At 37.0% G+C, this 7,553-nt stretch overlaps 1 pseudogene; it reads right to left on the minus strand.

The window, feature by feature from the left end:
- Nucleotides 1-5,975: 5,975 nt before the first annotated feature.
- LOC129399610 (calmodulin-like) lies at nt 5,976-6,454 on the minus strand (annotated as a pseudogene).
- Nucleotides 6,455-7,553: the final 1,099 nt, after the last annotated feature.

Genomic DNA, 7,553 nt, shown 5'->3' on the forward strand with positions numbered 1-7,553 from the left:
ATCAGAATCTTGAAACAACCCAAGTCCCAGTGAACTGGATAAAGATACTATGGCTCATCTACACAATGGAATACTATGTACACATTAGGAAAAATGAAGTGATGAAATTCACTTTTGAGTATCCTTCTGACTAAAATGAGTCAGAGAGAGAGGGACAGACATAGAATGATGTACTCATTTGTGGGATATGGAAAAACACAATATGAGATTAATAGCCAAGGTCCGTAGGAACAAGGGCTAGGAGTGCTGGTCTACAGTTGGAAGCTTTCTACAGTGCTGGGTGGGTGGGCAGTTAGGATAGAGCAGGCACCACTAAAATAAAGTTAGCTGTATATGATCACACCTGCTAAGAACTGAGTGCTGAAAGTACATAAAGGGACAAATATAATAACTGCTCAGTACCTGTGATGAAAAACCATAATGCTAAAATGAGAGAGAGAAAGGAAGAAAGGAAGAAAGGAAGAGAGAAAGAAAGAAAGAAAGAAAGAAAGAAAGAAAGAAAGAAAGAAAGAAAGAAAGAAAGAAAGAAAGAAAGAAAGAAAGAAAGAAAGAAAGAAAGAAAGAAAGAAAGAAAGAAAGAAAGAAAGAAAGAAAGAAAGAAAGAAAGAAAGAAAGAAAGAAAGAAAGAAAGAAAGAAAGAAAGAAAGAAAGAAAGAAAGAAAGAAAGAAAGAAAGAAAGAAAGAAAGAAAGAAAGAAAGAAGATGGGCGGGAGGGAGGGGGAAGGGAGGAAAGGAAGAAAAAGAAAGGAATAAAGGAAGAATAGTGCCTGGGGCTGGAGTGGCAGTACAGCAGGCAGGGCTTTTGCCTTGCATATCGCCGACCCGGGTTACATTCCTGGCATCCCATATGGTCCCCTGAGCACTGCCAGGAGTGATTCCTGAGTGCAGAGCCAGGATTAACCCTGAGCATCACCGATGTGACCAACCCCCCCCAAAAAAAAAAACAAAAAAGGAAAAAAAAGAATAATAGTGCCTGCCATCAAGACAGGCTGAGGTGCGATGGGGTGGGAGGGAAACTGGGACATTGGTGGCAAGAAATGTACACTGGTGAAGGGAACATTTTATGACTGAAAGCCAAACAGGAACAACTTTGTATATCTCATGGTGGTTCAACTTAAAAAAAATTAAAATCCTCTGAAGTTTTAATCCTTTCTTCGATCAATATAATGGAAAGTATTTCCCTAAGGACATCAAGATGTTCAAATGTTTACTGAGTCTATGCTACATGGTAGGCATCCTGAAAAGTAAATCTTTTTATAATGTGGTTGATTAAAGTAATTTCTGCCCTTTTAGATACTAAAATTACATAGGAATACAGAATAAAATCAGTGATTCACAAAAATAAAGTGTTAAGTTACTTAAAGATTGCTATGAAGGAAAATTATGTGACCCTGTGGAGAAAGTCACACAGATGAACTGATTTCGAATGCATAACAAGAAGTGTTTCTCTTTCAAAAAGATATTTAGATAAGGGTTTGAAGAAATAGAAGAGCTACTTAGACGTTTAAAACAAAAGAGTTTCAGGCAGTGAGGAAACCCTGAGAAATGTGTGAAATCCTATGGAAGAATTAATTGGCACATTAAAAAATGAAAACACATTCTGAGCATCTATACATAAGGGTAAGGGAGAAATGGTGACAGAAAAAAGAGATATTTATAAATATTATGAGAAAATATTATGCACAGTTTTCAGGCTATATTGTTTATTTTATATTGGCCTTAAGTGCAGTAGGGACCCAGTAAACCTTTAAAATGAGTGATATGGGACCTGGAAGTTGGCTTAGGTGCTTACTTGGCAAGAGGGGTCTACAGGTCTGAATGCCATTGACACCTCATACACCAAAACAATACTTCAAAAGCCACCATCTAGGGAGTTTTTATGAGGAGAAAATTAAAAATAAAACATAAATCAAATTATCATGATTCAAAAAAATATCAGTGATATGGTATAAGTGATAAGATATTACATAATTTGGACAACAAGTGAAAGAGAAAAGAAATCCTCTTCAATAAGAGACTCTGGAAAAAAGGGCCAGCTACATATTAAAAATGAACTGAGACATCTTTCTAATGCCATGCACAGAAGTCAGATCAAAATAGATGAACTTCTCAGCAATGGTGGCATTGACTGTTGCTTTTTAATCTGGCCTGCCTTCCTGCTCCTCTGCTTCTTATAGTGTTCTTGTTCAATACATCCCTAAGTTTTCTTGTAATTTGTTGGTTTATTTCGAGACCTCTTACCTTCTTCTGTTCTTTGCAGATTTTATGTACCACATCTTGGAGCTCACTGATTTTGTTTTCAGTAACTGTTACTCTGCTTCTGACGCCTTCCAATGAATTTTTTATTTTATCTGTCAAGTGTTCCACATCTGTCATTTCTGTTTATATTTTCCTCATTGATGCTCTCATATCCTCTTTTGTTTTATTGGAAATGCATCCCATTGTTTCTCTGAGCTCCCTGTGCAACCTTAACAATTGCACTATAAATTCCTTATCAGAGAGGTTACATAGCTCATTATTTCTGATTGTGTTATCTAGGCATCTTACTCACTAAACCTGGTGGGTTTCTGTGTTGCTTTACCATTGTGACTTTTGCAGTTTGGAGATTTTCATGCGTGTTTTTGTGTAGGTGCCTACACTTAGGGTGTCTTTATATGTTTAAGGAAAGTTATGAAGTAGTGAGAAAAGAAAGGCCAATGACCATTCTACTTGTTGCAAGTGGGGTGTGAGATACCAGACATGGTGTACAAAATGGTAATCCTGAGTAAATGGCTGGGACCCCAACATTTGGGCTTCCTCTGTTTCCTGAATGCTCTATTACTTTTTTTTTTTTGCTTTTTTGGTCACATCCAGGGGTTATTCCTAGCTCTGCACTCAGGAATTACTCCTGGCAGTGCTCGGGGGACTGTATGGGATGCTAGGAATCGAATCTGGGTCAGCCCTACCCACTGTGCTGTCACTCCAGCCCCTCTTGGTTACTTTTTGCAGTACACTTTTAATATACATGCTCAAGGTAAGGTTATAATAATGCATGTTGCTCTTTTTTTTATTGCTATCAAGAAAAAGCGTGCCAAAATAAGTGTGCTAGGTCCACTAGTTAAAGGTTTCTTTCACTGTCCTATGTGGAAGATGGCTAATATAATATTAAATAAAATTGGGAGCCCACAGACATTGCCTGGACAACCACATCAACTATGAGTTGGTGTACTTATGAAGTACTAGGTTCACAATAAATTAGTTTAAATAATGCTGTATTCACAGAGCAGATTATAGTTTACTCTAATCAAGAAAAACATGGAGTCAAACAATGTAGATCACTTATTCCAGGTTCAGAGTCCTCACTGAGTAGGCTGTCCTGAGGTCAGATGGCAGGTCAAAATATGAGAACTTCTCCCAAATTAATCATCACTATCTCTATCATTTTATTAGTCAACTTTTAGTCAGGTTTTCATGTCTGACACTGAAAGTACAAAAAATAAATACTAAATCTAGCCATTGACTTTCCATTTCTCATTTCTGTTGTAACAAATATATACAAAATTGGTGACCTACAACAAAATATATTACATTTTAGTTCATTCTAATTTTGAAGAACAGAATTTTGAGTTGAATTTCAGTGTATTAAATCAAGTTATAGTCTTTCCATACCTGCTATATTGCCAGCAGAGAAAAACCCTTGCTCCATAACAATTCTTGACAAGAAAATGATGCCACCATACCTTTCCAATTGTAGCAGTCTTTCCAGTCTGGGCTGAAAACTCTGGAGCCTTCTAAGTAAGGGGATGGTCATATTCTACCCACACCCTCTCCCCATATAGAGAAAACACCCTCACCAACTTACTAGTAAAGAAATTTATCAGCTCACAACTAATCTCCAAAGAATATGATGCTGTCAAATATTCTCAGGCAGATGAGTCACAGTTGAAAACTCTGGGAACCTCTCAGAATGGGGGTAGGCAGATTCTCCTTTCTGTCTGAAGGGACAGGAGTCCACAGCCATATCCAACACCCTCTGACACAGAAACAGCCCAGCTCCAAAAATGAACGTCATCAAGCTGCCAAACTACCAAGTAATTTCAGTTCTATAGATGCTGGATAACATGGGTAGTTGGTGGAAAACTAGGACATTGGTGGAGGGAAGGACACACTGGTAATTAGGACTGGTGTAACATTTAGTCCTGAAATAATTATACTACAAACCACTTGGTAAGCCCCAGTATTATAATGAAATATTTTTTAGAAATACATTAGTCTTTATGGGGGTACTAGAGAAGAATCTGTTGGCCTGTCTTTTTTTAACTTCTAAAAATTATTTATATGTTTTCCTTGATTTGTGGCCCCTTTTGCATTCAAAGTCAGCAAGATACCAATTTCAAATATTTAATTTATCTGCCTCATTTTATTCTTCCCTCTTTGGTTTTAAGGGTTTTAAGTTTACATTTGGTTCTCCAATATAATACAGACTCAGATGGTTTTAATAGAATAGGTGGTAGAGAGGCTGGAGCGATAGCACAATGGGTAGGGCATTTGCCTTGCATGCGGCCGACCCGGGTTCGAATCCCATCATCCCATATGGTCCCTGAGCACCACCAGGAGTAATTCTGAGCACAGAGCCAGGAGTAACCCCTATGCATTGCTGGGTGTGACCCAAAAGCAAAAAAATAAAATAGATGGTAGAACACATACATGCTTTGCATAAGTAAAATACTATGTTTAATCTCCAGAGCTGCAAAATTAAAACACAGTAATAAAAGCAAGATAATTTAGGATAATCTTATAATGTCTGCATATTTTAAGTTAATTTCTTGTTGTTGGGAGCAAAATCACTAGCATTTACAATTATAAAGGATATACATTGTCTTTTCTTAAACATTAGTGTTGGTGGTTGTGCTGAAGTCTAAGTTATGGTTCATATGGTTTTTTAAAAAAGAGAGTTCAAAGTTTCTCCTTTGATAAAAGTTTCTTTGTAAATAATTGTGTGAACAGTAACAGTCTGATACCAATCCCAGTCCAGGTTTTTTTAAAATTTAATTTAATTTTTATAAAGTTGTCAAGATGATCTATTACATTCAAGATTCCAACACCAATCCTACCACCATTATAGCTTCTCACCACCATTATTTCCAATTATCCCAAATACCACCCAAGTCTATCCCAATAGCAGGACTAAATAATTTTTTATATTGCTTGTTATGATTAATTTGCTACAAAGGATAAAAAAAGAAATATTTCCTTTTAAAAGTGCTTGGAGATTGTTGTATCTCACCCTAGAGCAACTAAGCCCTTGTATAAGAGATTACTAACATGCTGTTCAGGATAAGTCTTGTGTGTTAATATTTTCATAATTTCCCATTGCAGTTTTTATGCAATCCTAAACCAACGTTTGAGTATGTCAGCAGCATGTGTTACTGTCACCACTAATGAGAATCATGGAGCTCCTAGCGGACTATCTTTCCAGTGCTACTACATCTAGACTGTTTCTTCATCCATTTTTCTTCAAAGCATCCAGGGTAAACTAATTTTAAATGTGTTGTTTTACGTAAACCAGCTATGAAAATTTATATTACCAATTAACTACCGCTCACTTGACTAGGTTCTGAACTTATTACATTTTGGATTTTTACAAATGTGTAAGTTTGTCCAATTATCAAGCTGAATGCATGAAAAAATGGCGATGACAAACAGCTAATGCTCATTATCAAATGGAACTAAAAGGGGGGCACTAAGTGCTGCTTTATACTTGTACATAGTACACATATTATATAACAAAATTAATACACAGTTTGTTCTATTGGGGAGAGCATGACCAATCAGTAGACACAATTTTTTGTATGTGTGGACAAAAGTTACTTTTGGCATTCATGTTTATATAAAGAAACAGAATGAGCAAATTAACTTCCTTTTTTCAAGAGGTAAATAAAAGATTGAAATTATTCTCTATGAGAGTGGGGGAGAAATGAGTTGTATTTAAGTCTTTATTTTGCAGTCTTCAGCTGAATATATTCTTCATATTTGACTTGTAAATCCATACAACCAATATCTGCTTATCTGATCATCTCATCTACTTCATGTTAGTTTTTCTCCTAAGTTTGTCATAACCTGATATAGTTCTTCTACACTGATGTAGTAATTACATTGTCAAAGATATGATATGCTTTATGTATATCTTCTTCACTGTCTGCCTTACCTTTCATTTAACTAGCTAATATAATAATAATAATAATAATAATAATAATAATAATAATAAAACTCTGGCAAGGCCATGGTGACATTTCTATAAATGTCCACTTTATTAATCATATTCTGCAAATAAGCTTCTGTTAGAGTCTGAACCAGTGACCTTATGAAAAGATACATGTTACTTTGTTGTAATGATGTCATTACCATATTTGTCAAATAGAAAAAATGCCCCCCTGATTTCAACAAGCTGTGATTCTGTCAACTGATCACACATGGTGCTAGCAAGTGAACAAATAACAGAAAGGGTGAATGCATTTATACAGTGGCTGTGACTCATGCACTCCCCTGTAATCTGCACAGGGATCTCTCTGCGGCAGCTACTGTGTTACTGCTCTTAAGACATGGTGTGCAGCAGCCATACTGCTGCACTGGCACCACTGCCACCACCACTGCCACTACCTGAGCTTTTGTCCGACTGCCAGTGATGACACCACACTTGAGTGACACTCAGCTGGGGCAACACCATATTGTGCTCAGAACTTGCTCCTAGCTCTGCTTTCATGGATCAATCCTGGCAGTGCTCAGAAAACCATGGGGTGTCGGCCATCGCACTAACGTCTGTTACTTGCAAGGCAAGTGCCTTAGCTCCTGTACTACCTCTCCTGACCGAAACTTTTGTATGTGGGGGTTTTTCGAATGTTTGTATTTTTTTTTAAGTTCATCTGCTTAGCAGCGTTAATTACATAAACAACCTTAATCCCCCAAACAACTTACTCTATTAAGAATATCTGAAGACTAGGATGTGACTATACTTGGTGGGCATTGTTTGGTTTGTTGTAACATTGTGCTTATGTCAGGTTACAGTTCTCTTTCGATGGAAGAAAGGACTAATGTACTCTAGCAGTATTCACTACCAAAATTTTCATGGATTTTATTCAGATAAAGAAAATTTTGAAATCAGGATTTTGATAATAAAAGCAGTGGTAAGTAAAGTAGCCTGTTTCAAATATGTGCTAATAAGTCTCCAAAGAACCTGGCAAATATTGCCTATCTTGTAGTTCAGTCTTACACACACACACACACACACACACACACACATACACACACACGGATGTGTATACTCATTACATATATATATCACGAAATCACTCATATATATACATATATATATATACATACATAATGAGCTGGAGCCATAGTACAGCGGGTACAGCGTTTGCCTTGCACACAGCCGACCCAGGTTCGATTCTTCTGCCCCTCTCCGAGAACCCGGCAAGCTACCAAGAGTATGTCGCCCACAGAGCAGAGCCTTGCAAGCTACCCGTACCCGTGGCGTATTTGGTATGTTAAAAACAGTAACAACAAATCTCACA

This window comes from Sorex araneus, chromosome X (genome assembly GCF_027595985.1).
Source record: "Sorex araneus isolate mSorAra2 chromosome X, mSorAra2.pri, whole genome shotgun sequence".
Classification (NCBI taxonomy): domain Eukaryota; kingdom Metazoa; phylum Chordata; class Mammalia; order Eulipotyphla; family Soricidae; genus Sorex; species Sorex araneus.